This window comes from Vicia villosa, linkage group LG5, assembly GCF_029867415.1.
Source record: "Vicia villosa cultivar HV-30 ecotype Madison, WI linkage group LG5, Vvil1.0, whole genome shotgun sequence".
NCBI lineage: Eukaryota > Viridiplantae > Streptophyta > Magnoliopsida > Fabales > Fabaceae > Vicia > Vicia villosa.
This window is the reverse complement of record NC_081184.1, coordinates 110,003,417-110,020,594: the sequence shown is the minus strand read 5'-3', so window position 1 is coordinate 110,020,594 and position 17,178 is coordinate 110,003,417. Positions and strand designations below refer to the sequence as shown.

Sequence of the window (17,178 nt, the reverse complement as noted above, 5' to 3'; positions counted from 1 at the left end):
AAAAATTTATTCAAAAAAATCAATTATTGATCTAAATATTTTTATATACAAAAATTTAATATTGATCCAAATATTTTTGTAAATGATACCTAAATAAAAATAATATTTGTATATGGAAAAAATCTATTATTTACGAAAAATGGTATTTATGATCCAAATATTTTTTATTCAAAAATTATATAGGGAAAAAATCTATTATTGATCTAAATTTTTTTATATACGAAATTTACTATTGATCCAAATATTTTTGTAAATGATACCTAAACAAAAATGAAGTTTGTATACGGGAAAAAAATCTATTATTAATCTATATATTTTTATATATGAAAAATGTTATTTATGATCAAAATATTTTTTATTCAAAAATGGAATAGGCCAAAAAAACTATTATTGATCTAAATATTTTTATATACGAAAATTTGATATTGATCCAAATATTTTTGTAAATGACACCTAAACAAAAATAATATTTGTATATGGAAAAAACCTATTATTTATGAAAAATGATATTTATGATCCAACTATTTTTATTCCAAAATGATATACGGGAAAATAATCTACTATTGATCTAAATATTTTTATATATAAAATTTACTATTGATCCAAATATTTTTGTAAATGATACCTAAATAAAAATGAGGTCTGTATACGGGGAAAAAATCTATTATTGATCTAAATATTTTATATACGAGAAATGGTATTTATGATCAAATATTTTTGATCCAAAAATGGTATAAAGTAAGAAATCTATTATTGATCTAAATACTTTTTTATATGAAAATTTAATATTGATCCAAATATTTTTATAAATGATACCCAAATAAAAATAATATTTGTATTATTATTTACAAAAAAATTTATTTATGATCCAAATATTTTTTATTCAAAAATGGTATATGAGAAAAAATCTATTATTGATGTAAATATTTTTATATACGAAATTTACTATTGAACCAAATATTTTTGTAAATGATACCTAAACAAAAATGAAGCCTGTATACGGAAAAAATCAATTATTGACCTAAATATTTTTATATACGAGAAATTGTATTTATGATCAAATATTTTTGATCAAAAAATGGTATACGGGAAAAAATATATTATTGATCTAAATATTTTAATATACGAAAATTTAATATTGATCCAAATATTTTTGTAAATGATACCTAAACAAAAATAATATCTGTATATGGAAAAAAATCTATTATTTACGAAAAATGGTATTTATGGCCGAAATATTTTTAATTTAAAAATGGTATATGGGAAAAAATTTATTATTGATCTAAATATTTTTATATACGAAATTTACTATTGATCCAAATATTTTTGTAAATGATACCTAAACAAAAATGAAGTCTGTATACGGGAAAAAAATCTATTATTGATTTAAATATTTTTATATACGAGAAATGGTATTTATGATTAAATATTTTTAATCCAAAAATGGTATACGAGAAAAAATATATTATTGATCTAAATATTTTTATATATGAAATAATCAATTATTTATCAATTTTTTTTTCTTTTTTAACATTTTTATTTAAAATAAATGATGTATCCAAATTCGCTTAATCGAACAGAACCCGTGCGTATGCACGGGTTTGTTACTAGTTTCTTTTTAAAGATTGTGATACACTGATCGGGTAAAATATTTTACACTAACAGTGCATTACCTTTAAGTTTATTAATTAATATTAAATTTTAAGAAAAGATCATTTTTAATAATGAACACTTAAATCAAATTTCAGCCTTAGATATTTTACTTGCTTACATTTTTAAATAATTTATTATTATGTTTACAGACTGAAAATTATTATACTAATAATATTTTTTAAACGATATATTTTTTTAGTAATGTAGTATATTATAGACTAAATTATCTCTAAGATTTTTTAAGTTATTTAATTGTAACAAGTTAATCTTTTATATGTTTTTTTGTTAGATGTGGATCTTTTATGTTAATTAACGCATGCATCTTTAATCTTTTTTTTCTAAATCCTTTCCAAAAATGTTACGTTGAAGTGACACTAATGGTACTGATATATCATTTAACATAGGTCAAACACCATTATAGAATCATATAATAAAATTTTTAGAATTTTTTGATGCATAACAGTATTTTTAAACTAACTAAAATGCACGCAAAAGAAGAAATTAAAGAAAAATAGTAAAATTGAAAATAAAATTCTCATAAAATTACACGAAGTGGAAAATGAGAAGAAATATTTTTAGAAACTTTTTCATAATTTTTGGATTTAATATGAATTTTAGAAGTTAAAATAAAATTAATAAAACAAAATAAAGCAGAAAAAAATTAACGGTGTAGACGTTAGTTGACATAAAGGATACACATATAAGAAACAAAATATAAAGGAATAACTTGTTACAATTAAAATAAATTTTTTAAAACAAAAAAAAAATGATTAAATATTAAATTTTTTTGAAAGGAATACGAGAGACACAAGAGGGAAACCAAACCAAAACCCCTCAAGAACAAAGCCTAAGCCTAGGGGTTCTTGCCTTGTCTAACAAATAATCCGATAAAATGTCCTTATGCACGAAATTAAACCAAGAGAAAGTTTTGCTCTTTAAGCCTATATTGGCTAATATGTCCGCACAAAAATTGACTTCTCGAAAGATATGAGAAATCCTAAAATCAATGTCAAACGTATACTTCCAACAATTAAGCCAACGAGTTTTAATAATCCATAGCACCAAGGAAGGGTTAGAGAAGGCTTTAACAGCTAAAGGCTATATGTTTCAATCGAAAGCTTCTACCAACGCATCTCTTTAGCTTTCTCAATGGCCACAATGGCTGCCATGAATTCAGCCATGAGAGGAGATCCTTCACCCAAGAAAACACAAAAGCTAAGAATGTGATTTGCATGGTTATCTATGAAAATCCCTCCACTTGCAGCAAGAGGTGGAGTACCAACAGTCGTCCCATCAATGTTGCATTTGATCCACCCAGCAGTAGGAGGACACCATATGGGATCAATGCACACTCTAGGCAAACGTGGCTGAATGTTGACATCTAAATTCTTAAGGAAAGAAAAACTTTGAACTGAGTTATCAACTTTCTTAGAAGTAAGTTTTTCAACAAGTTTAGCTCTTGCCATGACCATAGAGATGTAGCTCTTCCAATTCATAGACTTTCTTTCAAACTTTACTAACTTTCGAGCATTCCAAATCTGGTATATAATGCACACAACAATGGCCTTGATCACTGCCACGACTTATTGATTCCAATCTCCCTTCAACACCTGCAAACAATCAGTCACAAAATTAATCACCAAATGAGCCTGAAGTTTGCTACCGAACCATCTCCATATGTTGGCTGCAAAAAGACATTCAAAAAAGAGATGATTAGTATTTTCTACATGACAACAACAAAGTGAGCACAATGAAGGAAAGAGAATCCTCTTAAATTGAGATTCTCATCCGTAGGTATTTTATTGTGCATAAGCCTCCAAACCAACATTAAATGGGTTGGGGCTGAATCCAAATCCCAGGGAAACATAGACCAATTATTGGACACATTGGTTTTCATGATCAATTTGTAAGCAGTCTTGATGGATAACATTCCATTTCTACATCTTTCCAAGCAAGGGTGTCTTCAAATGCAAGCTCAGATACATAAAAGGCCTTATAGTCCCCAAAAGAGTGGGCATAACAGTAAGAATATTTTTGTGAATGGATCATTCATTGAATGCACCATTTATTGTTACAATTAAAATAACTTAAAGGATCCAAGAGGTAATTTAGCTTATATTATACTTGAAACATAATTTAATAGATATATATGTGCTCAATAATATAAAAAAAATTATGCATTGTATTCAATTACGTCTCTAAAATATAAATATTGTGCAAATATTTTATAACTATTATAAGAAAATAAAATACTAAAAAAAGAATTTAATGTATCTATAATTAAATACTATCGAATTAAATATATCTTTCTTAATCTTAAATAATAAACACTTAAATCAAATTTGAGCCTTAAATATTTTATTTGCTTTTTTAAAATTTATTATTATTATTATTATTATTATTATTATTATTATTATTATTATTATTATTATTATTATGTTTACGGACTGAAAATTATTATACTAATAATATTTTTGAGTAGTATAATATATTATACTTGGAACATAATTTAATAGGTATATATGTGCCCAATAATATAAAAAAAATTTATGCATTGTATTCAATTACCTCTTTAAAATGTAAATATTATGCAAATATTTATAACTACTATAAGAAAATAACATACTAAAAAAATAGTTTAATATATCTACAATTAAATTTTATACACCGATAATATATATATATATATATATATATATATATATATATATATATATATATATATATATTCTAATTTTTCAGGCTCTGTCTAGATAGGTTTTATTATTATTAACTAGTAGAAGACTCGTGCGTCCGCACGGATAAGTCCATTCCTATCTTATATCATTTGATAAAGATGCAACAAATTATCTACATGATAAATTCAATGTCCAGTAACTATAGATAAATAGGGCCTCATAAATTATTCGTTAAGTTAAATATTAATTAAACAAGACCTCTATTTATTATAGGTAAACTCTATCTATATATGTATATAGAAAATTACCATGAAAAAAACGATATGCACTAACAATGATAATAACAACGATGTATTATGTAAAATCAAATTAAAAAATTTAAATAACTTATATGAAATTGATCTGGATAGTGATTAAAAATAATTTATGTTTGAATACATTTTTTAATGAACAATGTTAGTTTAATATATAAATTAACTACGTGCTAAATTATAATTAGTCAATTCTTTAAAGTGCAATTACCACTCTATTAAAAAAAAAAACACTTTGAAATATGAGCTAATATATAATTCACCACAATGATAATAGAGTTTAATGGTAGTCCATTGTTAGTGTAAAGAAGTATTATACAAACATTCAATTAGATTATTTTAAAGTGCCAAATTATACCTGTAATTTAAAATTCAAAAGCTGGCTATAAGATACATGATTGTCATCTACTATCTACTATCTACTATCTACTATCTACCCAATACTATAATGTTGCCCAAACTTCCTATTTTACCCTTCCATCCAAAAAAATTTACACTGCAAAAAGGCTATTTAAGTAATTAACAAAATAAAAATTCAACTATGCCAATTGGCAATTGTCGTTTCCCTCCCAAAATATTGATACCCCACTCCTCTGCAAAAGGGACAAGGCCAAAGCATAGCACACACTGCTCCTCTCTGTTTACCGTAAGCATCACCTTGAACAAGGCCTTCATCAGCCGTTTCCAAAAATCGGTAGCGTTTTCCCTTCCTCAGGTATGAATGCTCCAAACAACTCATAGCTTTCCTTTGCCGTTTAAATCGTTTTTTCATCTTTCTTCTTTCTCTTGCTTATCGTTATCATCTTTCTTCTTTCTCCAAACAACATATAGTTGAGCACCGCCTTTGTCCGCGAATGACTTGAGATAGAATATCGCATTCTTTCTCCAAAACTAATTTTTGTTTTATTTCTTCTGATCTGTAATGATTCTTATGTTTTATGTCTGAAATGCTCATTATTTTTTATTTCTTCTGATCTGAAATGCTATTTTTCTCTCATTTTATGCTCTGAAACGCTCTGATCTGGAAATATGTCAAAAAACTATGATCTAAAATTCTTTCTTTTATCTCTGTTATGTTATACTTTTCATCTATAGTAGAAAATATGTCAAGACCTCCCATTTTGATTAAAGATTTGGTAAAAGGAAATCAAGTCTGGAAAATGCACATTAGGGTGGTTAATGTGTGGGTTGTTATTGAGAAAAATGGGAACCAACACCTTGAAGCAATAATTCAGGATGTAAAGGTTGCATTTTTTCCAACTTTTTAACATTTCCTGAACTTTTCTGCCTTTATGATGGTGGCTTTGCAGTTTTTAGTGTGAAAGATATCACTATGACACTTATCACAATGTGCATCTTTTTAACATTGTCATGTTTCATGTTTGTGTCTATTTTATGTTTTCAACCTTTTAGGATGGAGACATATTTTGGTTAAATGGTTTCATTGTTGTTGCTTGGATTTTGCATCTGCTGGAGAAAGTGGCAGAAATGCTAGCAAATTCAAATGCTAGAAAGAAAAAACTGGTAAGTTCTATCTGAAACATGACAATTTTAGCCACTGCATTCAAATAAAAATCCAATTTTCTTATTATAAATATATGTCCATAGTGGTCACTCATTCTCATTGCTCTTTATATAAATTAAGAATTTTCTGAGCGAAGACTTTGATTGAAGATATATTGGCTTCATAAAATGAATCTTTTGTTATTTTATTATAAGATGAGCCACGAAGTCATGGATTTTTGTTTGTTTCACTTTATTTCATCATATATTAGCGTTGAAAATAGACCAAATGGGACCATATAGTTTGCCTCAAACGTCATAATTTATTTGGTTTGGTTGGTTAACATTTGTGGGGAGGTTGTCTTGGTGCATTATGGAATAGCTGGTCATGTTTTTACACCACTTTCTGTTCTTATTTATTTGTTTATTCTTTTACACTATTAATCACTACCTCTTCTATTTTTTATTTTATATATATATATATATATATATATATATATATATATATATATATATATATATATATATATATATATATATATTATTTAAAGGGAAATTGTATTAACTAATAAATCATTTTATAGTATCAGTAAATTACTAATATTATTTGTTTATTATACTCTTAATTTTTTATTTAAATTTTTTACTTTATCTTTTTTATTATAATTTTCATCTCTCATATAAATTAATTATATTTAAAAAACTTAGCCCAACAAAATCCATCACCGATAGATGAATAGTTGAGTTTTCCTTTATTTTTTATACCTGCTACTTTAATGTACATAGATTAGACAACATGTAGCAGAGCATAAAACTTTTTATATTATTTTATAATTGTTTATTCTTAAATCATTAAACTTTGCATTGTCAAGTCCAATCTATCAGGAAACCGAAACCGATGACTGTCCACGACTATAATACAACAAGCCAACCATGTACAATTGCTTTTTTGATAACTACATCAATACATGTTCAACTTAGAAATTTAATTATGTCAAAGCTTTAATTTTCAGTAGTCTAAACATACTATTTTGCTTGCAGATTTTATATAAAACTGTTCATAGTCTGCAGGAGCTTGCTTGCAGATTTTATATAAAATCGTTCATAGTCTGCAGGACCTGACAGCCTATGACGTAACATTAATTCGACTGAGACATTGTAATGGAAACTAACATTAATTGGACTGTAACATTAATGGAAACTACAATATTTATTGTTACTTTTATAGATTTGTCTTCTTCATGTATTTTTAAAGACGTTAACTTCAACACCTCATAAATATTAGTTAAAAGTTAACAATAACAACAATTTTCTTCAACATCATGCTCTTCATCACTACTCAGTAACAACAACTAAAACCCATGGGTATAATTAATCTCTCCATCTCCATTCTCTTCATCACTACTCAGTAACAACAACTAAAACCTAGATTGAGAGAAGAGCTGTAAATCAAACAAAAACTCAGATTTACCACTCAGTAACAACAACAACCAAAAACTCAAATTTGAGCGGAAAATTACAAGAACAAAAACTCATATTTGAATTTAAAAGAAGTAGAAAAATGAGCACGATCTCTTCATCACCACTCAGTAGCAACAACGAAACCTCAGATCTGAGAGGAAAAAGAAGGAAAAAAAATGATGAACCTTTAGTGTTGTTGAAGAAGAAGAAGAAGCTCTCCTTATGCTCAGATAAGTCACACTTTTTCGATGTTTTGGAACCTATCAATAGATCAACAACCTGGAAAAAAACGAAAAAAGAAATCATAAAAGTGTAAAAAATTCGTAAAGATAAAAATATGATATATGAATGGATAAATTTTTTTCAAACTTGAAGAAGAAAGAACAATTAGAGAGAACCAACAATCAAAGAGAGAGAAGATAGAAAGAGAAGTTGTTGGAGAAAAAAGAGAGCACTCTAGAAAAATAAAGAGAGATAAGCTAGGGTATAAGAAAGAAAGATATGGTGCAGAAATTTTTTGTCTTCCCAAGAAATTTTTTGCAGAAAATATGGTGGAAATAAAATAGAGAAATGAAAAAAGAAAGCTGGATGTAGAGTCTATCCACATGGCATAATTTGAGAGCAAAGGGGCAAATTGGTAATTGATAGAACATTTTATTTTCTTATATTGTAGATAAATGGATAATGCAATTAAATACTATCTACTCAACAATATTATCAATTAGCTCTCTATACATTATGTCTCCTTATCTCCTAATAGATTAAGAATCATAGAATAAAAATAATTTAAATGAAATTGATATTATTTTTAATGAATTTTTTAATTTTTAATTTTGAAAACTAAATTTTAATTAAATCTATTTATTTTATTTTTTTATCATTCTAAATTTTAAAAAGAAAATAATAAATAAAACTGTATAAAATAGGTGATGAAAAGAACTAACAATTATTAAATTAACATTACTAGCACTTTATTTTATTTTATTTCAAATCTATTTATTTTATTTTTTAGACAACACATTTTTAAACTAACAATTATTCTTTTGTTATAGATAACGAAATTTCTATCTCACGAATTACTATTAGCAAAATATTTATTTTATTTCAATTAGCAATTATATTTATTATTTTCAAATATCAAAATTTTTCTTTTTTTTTTCGTCGTCTCACGGGATTTTTTTAATATATTTTAGTATTATTATTTAATACAATTGATTTATATAATCATTATTATTTTTATTATTAAGTGATTAATTTCAAATTTACATAAATATCTAAATATATTTTATATTGTCTCAATTTTATTTACTCTTTAACCTACTTATAGTAGGGATGTCAACTTGCCTCCGTTAGCGGGGATCCCCATGGGGATTCCCCGTTTGGGGCCCCAAAGACGGGGAATTTCTCCTCCGCGGGGACGGGGATGGGGAACAAAGTCTCCCCGAAAGACTTCGGGGACGGGGGTGGCGTAAATATCCCCCGCCCCGTGGAGTCCCCGCCTCGCATAAAATAGCCAAATATCCTTAATTTATTATATATATAATTTTAAATTATTATATAAGTCTATTTGTCATTTCATATAATTAATCTTATACACAAATTAAAAATATATATGCATTGTTAGTAAAAGAGTGATATCTAAATGATTATATCAAGTTTATTTTAAGTTTGAAATTTTTGTGGTCATGACACTCAATATTATAGATTAAATATTGTTAAAACAATATATTTATCGTAAAGGAATAATTTACAAATTTCTCGTGGTTACTTTTTGAAGCTTTTACTGTTAATTTGGTTTAAAAAAAATAATAATCATGTCTATGGATCTCCGCATGGGGATCCGTGGGGACCCGCGGGGATCCGCGGGGACGGGGATGGGAAAAAAATCCCCCCCGTAGCGGGGACCCGAAGCGGGGATGGGGAATAGATTCGATGGCGGGGATTATGATGGGAATGTATCCCCCGGCCCCGCCCCGCCCCATTGACATCCCTAACTTATAGTGACCCATATCCATATTCATTTCTTTTAATTTATATTTATGCTAACCTGGACTATCTATTGCTATAATGTTGAATTATATAATAGGTCATGTTATCATCTCAAAATATGCTAGCCTGGACTATCTACTTTTAAAATTTAGTCTCTCAAAATAACTTTTTTATTTTAATAAACAAATGGTCTTTATTTGAGACACAAAATTCTTATTTTTAAGTGTTAAAATTTTTATATTTCTCACGGGACATTATCATCAAAATACCTATTTTATTTTAATTAACAATTGTTTTTATTTGAGACACAAAATTATTATTTTCAAATTTTAAAATTTTTTATATTTCTCACGGGGCACTATCATTAAAATACCTATTTTTATTTTAATTAACAATTGTTTTTATTTGAGACACAAAATTCTTATTTTCAAATGTCAAAATTTTTTATTTTTCTCACGGGGCTTTACCATCAAAATACCTATTTTATTTTAATTAACAATTATTTTTATTTGAGACACAAAATTTTTATTTTTAAATGTCAAATTTTTTATTTTTATTACGGGGCACTGTCAACATGATATCTATTTTTATTTGTATGCCTTGCAGGATTTTCTGGACAACATATTTAATCAATATTTGGTCCTATTTTGCTAATGTGTTTTAGATCTATCTTTAACTTTTTTTTAGATTATTATTTTAATTTAGAACTTAATTTTCATACTACTAATATTTTATTAGTAAATTTTTTTCTATCATTTAAACTAATATCTTAATTTTCAAAACTTTGTCTTATTATGCAATTTGGTCAAACTTCTTTACTTCACATTTTTTGATCATTTAAAAAATATTCCACCATAAATAATGCACCCGGACGACATCACGGGTCTTGACTAGTTGGTTGACAATATAAAAATATCTTACACTGTCAGTGCGCATTCTCTTTTCTAATGATAATATAGTAGTATTACATATCATAAAATTAAATTTAATAGAATTACACCGACAATTTAGTAATTTTACACTGTCAATGAAATTATAACGGTTAGTTTTTATAGAAATTTGACTTTTTCTTTAAATTATATATGAAGTATTTCTTTTTAAAAATTGTGATGCACTGATCGTGTAAAGTATTTTACACTAACAGTGCAATACCTTTAAGTTTATTAATTAATATTAAATTTTATATTAATTGCTCATATTGATTTCTCTGGTGTTAACATTAATTAAGAAAATTTGGATCACCCATTAATTACAAAATATGGATCATTCATTAATATAATAAATAATTAAATATATTTTTAAGAAAAGATAATCTTTAATAATAAACACTTAAATCAAATTTCAGCCTTAGATATTTTACTTGCTTACTTTTTAAAATAAATTATTATCATTATGTTTACGGACTAAAAATTATTATACTAATAATATTTTTTAAACGATATATTTTTTAGTAATGTAATATATTATAGGCTAAATTATCTTCAGGTTCCTTTAAGTTTTCTAATTGTAACAAGTTAATCTTTTATATGTTTTTTTGTTACATGTGGATCTTTTATGTTAATTAACGCATGCATCTTTAATCTTTTTTCTAAATCCTTTCCAAAAATGTTGAAGTGACACTAATGGTACCGATATATCATTTAACATAGGTCAAACACCATCATAGAATTATATAATAAAATTTTCAGAATTTTTTGATGCATAACAGTATTTTTAAACTAACTAAAATGCACGCAAAAGAAGAAATTAAAGAAAAATAGTAAAACTGAAAATAAAGCTCTCATAAAATTACACGAAGTGGAAAATGAGAAGAAATATTTTTAGGAATTTTTTGTTAATTTTTGGATTTAATAATTTTAGAAGTTAAAATAAAATTAATAAAACAAAATAAAGCAGAAAAAAATCAACGGTATAGACTTTAGTTGACATAAAGGACACACATATAACAAAGAAAATATAAAGGAAATAACAAATTAAAAGATAATTTAACATATCTATAATTAAATTTTATACACCGATAAAAGTATTGTAGCGTCCTGTGAAAATCAATAAGTTTAGTGATAAAATTCATAAGAGTTGTTAGGGGTGGACAACAGGTCAAATTTGACCGGTTCAGACCCAAAAATGTCACCCAGCCCAAACCGCAATTGACTTTAGAAAACCCATTTCTGTCCAATTTTCAAGTAGGTTTTGAAGGGTTGGGTCTAGACGGGCTGCAGATTAATCTGAATGATTTGACCGGGTTATTGAACTCACATTTTAGGCCAAATTACTATTTTTTATTAATTTGAAAGGAAAAAAAATGGATATGCTCTGCTAATAATTATGGACCCAAAATTAAAATAGTACGTGTCTTTAATATATTAAAACAGGATACATGTTTAGGCGCCAACTTTAGACCAAAATCCCGCCTAAACACGTGCATCGCACGGGGTAAAGTACTAGTTATAATATAAAATGCAATACAAATAATAAACTAAATGACTATCAATGTTGTTAATGATATGATTATAAATTTTGATTCATGCCAAGTTTAAACATATTAAATGACTGATTCAAATAGAAAATAATTAAACATATTAAACCAATATTATCCCGCTACATGAATAATATTATCAGAGTTGTGATATTTCTTTGCATCTCATCCATTTTCAATTCTTCATGCAAATCAATAGTTGAGACTTCTCTAGCTTCATGTATAGAATTAAGTTCCTGGATTCAACAATCAACATAATAAAATCTTGTGATAGAATAAAAATATACATAAATTTATAGACTTTAAAATTAGAGATTAGAAGACAAATTAAGTCTAAACCTACTAATAACATATTAAGATTCAAAGGTTTGCATCTCACTTAGAAAGCATTGATATTTGTAGTCATCAAGGGGTGCAGTTACCGTGCATAGATAAAAATCTATGCACCGTGCATAGATAAAAATCTATGCACCGTGCATAGATTATTATGGACCCTTGGATCATTAGATCAAATTCTAAACATCAATTGTTATTACTCAATACTCAATACTCACCACTCAAAACTCAATACTCACCACTCAATACTCAATACTCAATACTCAATACTCAATACTGGATTAAAAACATGATCCAATGGCTTAGATTGACTTATGCATGGTGCATAAGGAAAATCCTTATGCATATTAGCCAATGCCCCGTAGAGACTCGTACGTGACAGAACCAGCATGGATTGGGACAACCTTCTACTGGAAGGTGTTTTTGCCCATTAAGTTTTAAAATAAGCCTTATTAACACTATTTTTTTATTTATGACCTAGAAATATTATTGATTGGATCTCCAATCAGATTTTTAAACATTGGAAGATATGTAACCAAACTCTGAAAAACTAATGAGCTAAAAAGCAGCCAGCTAAACTCATTTATAAAAACTTACATTTTAAATTAAATCACTAAATCATTTCTTACATGCATTCAAACTTACATTTTAAATTAAATTACTAAATCATTTGTTACATGCATTCATTAAGTGCATCACCATCAACGGCAACATGATATATGCATTCACTAAATGCACCACCCCCAAAACGGCAAAATGATATACTGGGAAACCTGATATCAAAGGGAGTGTCATACCTTGTTTTGATGAAATTGGACACCACATTCGATAAGTGACTTCCTCAGGCCAAACCACGCTATCTCATACAGCCACATTTCTAATATGCAAGGGGCTGCAATGACATTTCCACTCACATTGTGTTGCAAGTAAAAAGTTTGAGCCCAACTCTGTTCCATACTAATCAGGAAACGTAAGCCATTCAGAAAATTATGGGGATAAAACGATTGCGTCAGAAGGAAAATATTTTAGAGCTTGTGCAGGGGGATGAGACTTAAGCCTTCTTTTAAAGGGACCACACATTAGATTTAGGATTCACCATGACTCATTTCTAGAGTCAGTGGAAGGAAATATTTTCTATTTAATTCCACAAGCATTACTCCTTAAAGATAAAAAGAAAAATGTGAATTAACAGAATGAAGAAACAACTATTAATTTGAATACAAGTTGCAGAAATCTGCCATACAGAAATAAGGATTTGTATTACCTCAAAGTTTGCTAAGAAGGCTTGAAATTTGCGCATAGTTTCCTTCATGTTCTGGACATTTTTTCAAATATACTGTATACCTAAATACCACAACATGCATATATTTTTATTACATTGGAAATGCAACTGGACATATTTTGAAACACAAATTCCTATGTAATAGCTAATCTAATTCATTCCTATAATCAAAGAAATGAAGAATTATTCAAATTAAATAGGTACTCATGAAAAACAGTTTTTATTGCAAGAATTTAAAGCGATTATAATAACTATTAACTCTAATGATAGCAAGCTACTGAATCAAATCAGAGATACAAACACTATGGAGAGCCAAACTATCTTTGCTACAATCAACCTAGCTCCTCCACCTACGACTGTATCGCCAGCTGATGTAGAATTAGACAAAATTGCAACCTTTTCTCCAACATGTGTATGCAGTAAAGCACCTTCAATAAGATTGCTGAAAGCATGGTGCAATTCAGGTTCTGCTACAGCAGCTAGCAAAGGTGGTGAAAGCTTAGTTAGTTCTATTACACCTTTTTTATTCATAGCAAGAGGTCTGACTGTATCAATCATGTCTACCAATACTTCAGAAACATTGCACGATCTACCTGACATTAAAAAAACTTAAGTAATACTGAAATCATCTGAATGTTGAATGAAAAGAGAAAAGAACATTTGCATTGTTGAACATGCCTTCCTTTAGTGCTACAAAAATAAACTGTAAATCAAAAGAACCATACAAAATTATGCTATTCAACTCATTGGCTGCGAAATTGTAAGTGGATGACTTGCACGAAATCTCAATAATAAAATAAAATTGGTTTAAAATAGTTGTAAATATGTGTGTCAAACAAAACAACTTTCTATCTTGTTGATATCCTACAACTACAGTTTCACATGGTTTTCTTTCGGGATTGCCAAGCTTTTGTTCAAGTTCCATTAGATAACCAATAAGATAAGAAAGCACAACAATATTAGACAGTGCCTGACAATGGTTTTGTCCATTAGATAACTGTATCAATTTTTTTCATTTGGAGGAATATCATGTAAAACCCTGTGGTGTAAAAAGATAGAGGGACTCGTCAATCATCTTTAAGTGAACAAACTAATCTGCAAAATAACTAATGATGCTATGTAAATATACCAATAGCTCGATGGAAACTGAAACAAACCTTTCTTCAACTGCAGGAAATAAACCAGTTGTCATAGCCACGCCACCAGTCTACCTCAGATAAGATGGAAGCTATTTACATTAAGTTGGTCTCAAATTATTCCTACTGGGATCCAAAGGTATTCTCTCCGCTGTAAGTCATGTAAAGAAAGCCATCCTCATCCTTATTTTCTTCATAAAAAGCAGACATCAAAGTAGCTGCAACAACAGGGGATTTGGTTATAATAATCACTATTAAACTGGCACAAAAAAAATCATTTTGTAAGGCTAGATACTTACCAGTTGGCGGTAGGGTGTTGTCGATGATAACAAAAATAGCCTTATGCACTAAGCTTAATCATTTTGCAGACAACATAAAAAAAATTAATAATCGACTAAACATGAAAATGTGCAAAGATCAAGATAAGATATTAGTTGATTATCTTTTAATTTCCAATATTTATTATCTCTATAGCTGATATACTTCAATGTTCAAGAGATATACTGAGAAAAATATTAAACCAGATATTTGTTTGGAGGTAAGCTTACTATCAAGATAGACAAATCTGAAGAATTCCTCATATTCAAAACTTACTCAAATCATTAAACACATTGGTTTTATATTAGTAATAAAAAACATGTGTATTACTAACAATACAAAATTGAGAGCATCCAAAATCTTCACAAAAGCATCCAAAATCTTCACAAAAGCATCAAGGCCCACCAAAAAAATAGGCAGCAAAATAGCATCCTATAACCACAGAAGTAACTAAAACAGACATAGTAACATGTCAGCTAATCACTTCTTTTTACCAATGTTAGGAAAAAAATAAACACATATACAATGTATGCATACTGAAAACAATCTTACAGGTACTCTATCAGGATACTTGTCTATAATGCGAGTAGATTCAGCCTGCCTTCTTTCTGTCATGTACAAAACATCAAGCTGTTATTCATCTCCAATAAATACACAAGGGATTTCAAAATCATTAAAAATTACACATGTTGATTTAGTAAACACCTATATAACGTTAATTCATCTAAATAAAAATTCCATCATCATCAAAGTCCCAATAATTTCAATTTAGATGAATTGAGTGGACTTTAAATTCAGACAGTCCAAAGGTTCTGATTCCCAATAAAAACAAAACAAGAAATTGGCTTAATAAACTATATATACAAAAATTAAAATACCGAAAGGTTGCTGAGTCTTGAAGGTGGTCCTAGACATGATTAAATTGGAAAAGCAAAAAATCTCTGCAAAATTCAAGGATGAGCTGACGGGTTAAATTCGAACATCTCTAAACAGAATCAACATTGAAACTTCTAGTTTTACCTCAAGTTTATAAAGCAAACTGAATTCAAGCTCCCCTACAATACACATACAAGAAGAAGGGAAAATTCATTATAAAGCAGTATAAACCATTATCACCGCCTATAAATCATAACCAATGGGTCATTCGATATCATAATAAAAAACTCAACAGAATGAACAAATCCAACAATATAAATTGACCGAGTAAGATTAAGGAATTCATAAAATTGAATAGCAAACCTTTTCAATGATCCATACTATTCCTTTGACTCTTACTTGCTTTGAGTTGTAGATATGAAGACCCTACATTAAAATATATGAAACCTTTTAAAATAAAGATAAAACATTAATCAAATAACATGAAAAAACCCTAAAATTCCAATAAGAAATAAAGTTTTGTTCAGTACCCACATGAAAATTGAACTAACACATCACAAAAAGTAACATCCATTATGAATCAGTAATTAAAAAATCAAAATCTTCAAACCCTAAGTCTACGTTGGAAATGCCTTGCCCCAACACAAATGTTTGCAAAAGTTGAATCTCAAGCTACATTCAACAATGAAAAGAAACATGTCAGCAACTTCTTAAAGCATATTATTTAATCAATCAATAAATTAGAAATGTGCTTAACAAAATCTGTCCCTCCCTCTCTCTCTCTTCCTCACTCACTCTCCCACTCCCTCTATCTCTATCTCTATCTCTCTCTCCCCCTCTCTCTCTCCCTCGCCCTTCACCTCTCTCTATCTATCTCTCCCTCCACTTCCCCTCTCACTAAAATAGGATTAAAAAACAATTGAATGAAAGAGAAAACAACAAAAAAGTGTCAGGTACTTTTATTTTTTAATTTTAATTTTAATTTAAATTATTTTTGTAACAAATTTTGTAATATTCTCTCTGTGCGGTGCATTTGTTAGTAACGAAAATTCCAAATAAATAAATAAATAAATAAATAAAGTAATAAATAAAATAATACTTAAAATTAACTATTTTCATAAATATTGAAAATTGACTTTTAAAAGTGTATATTTTTCTA

At 27.9% G+C, this 17,178-nt stretch overlaps 1 long non-coding RNA gene across 4 annotated transcripts; it reads right to left on the bottom strand.

Annotated features, from left to right (window-relative positions):
* Positions 1 to 12,160: 12,160 nt before the first annotated feature.
* LOC131607030 (uncharacterized) lies at positions 12,161 to 16,800 on the bottom strand. 4 transcript variants are annotated; one of them, XR_009285171.1, is made up of 8 exons: positions 16,383 to 16,800; positions 16,164 to 16,198; positions 16,022 to 16,084; positions 15,125 to 15,751; positions 14,847 to 15,043; positions 13,672 to 14,168; positions 13,205 to 13,566; positions 12,161 to 12,307 (listed from the first exon to the last, which is right to left on the bottom strand). It is a non-coding gene; the product is annotated as an uncharacterized LOC131607030 (long non-coding RNA). The 4 variants fall into 4 exon arrangements; XR_009285172.1 differs by having other exon boundaries at positions 13,672 to 15,043; positions 16,383 to 16,445; positions 16,554 to 16,800; XR_009285170.1 differs by having other exon boundaries at positions 13,672 to 15,043.
* Between the last annotated feature and the right edge of the window lie 378 nt (positions 16,801 to 17,178).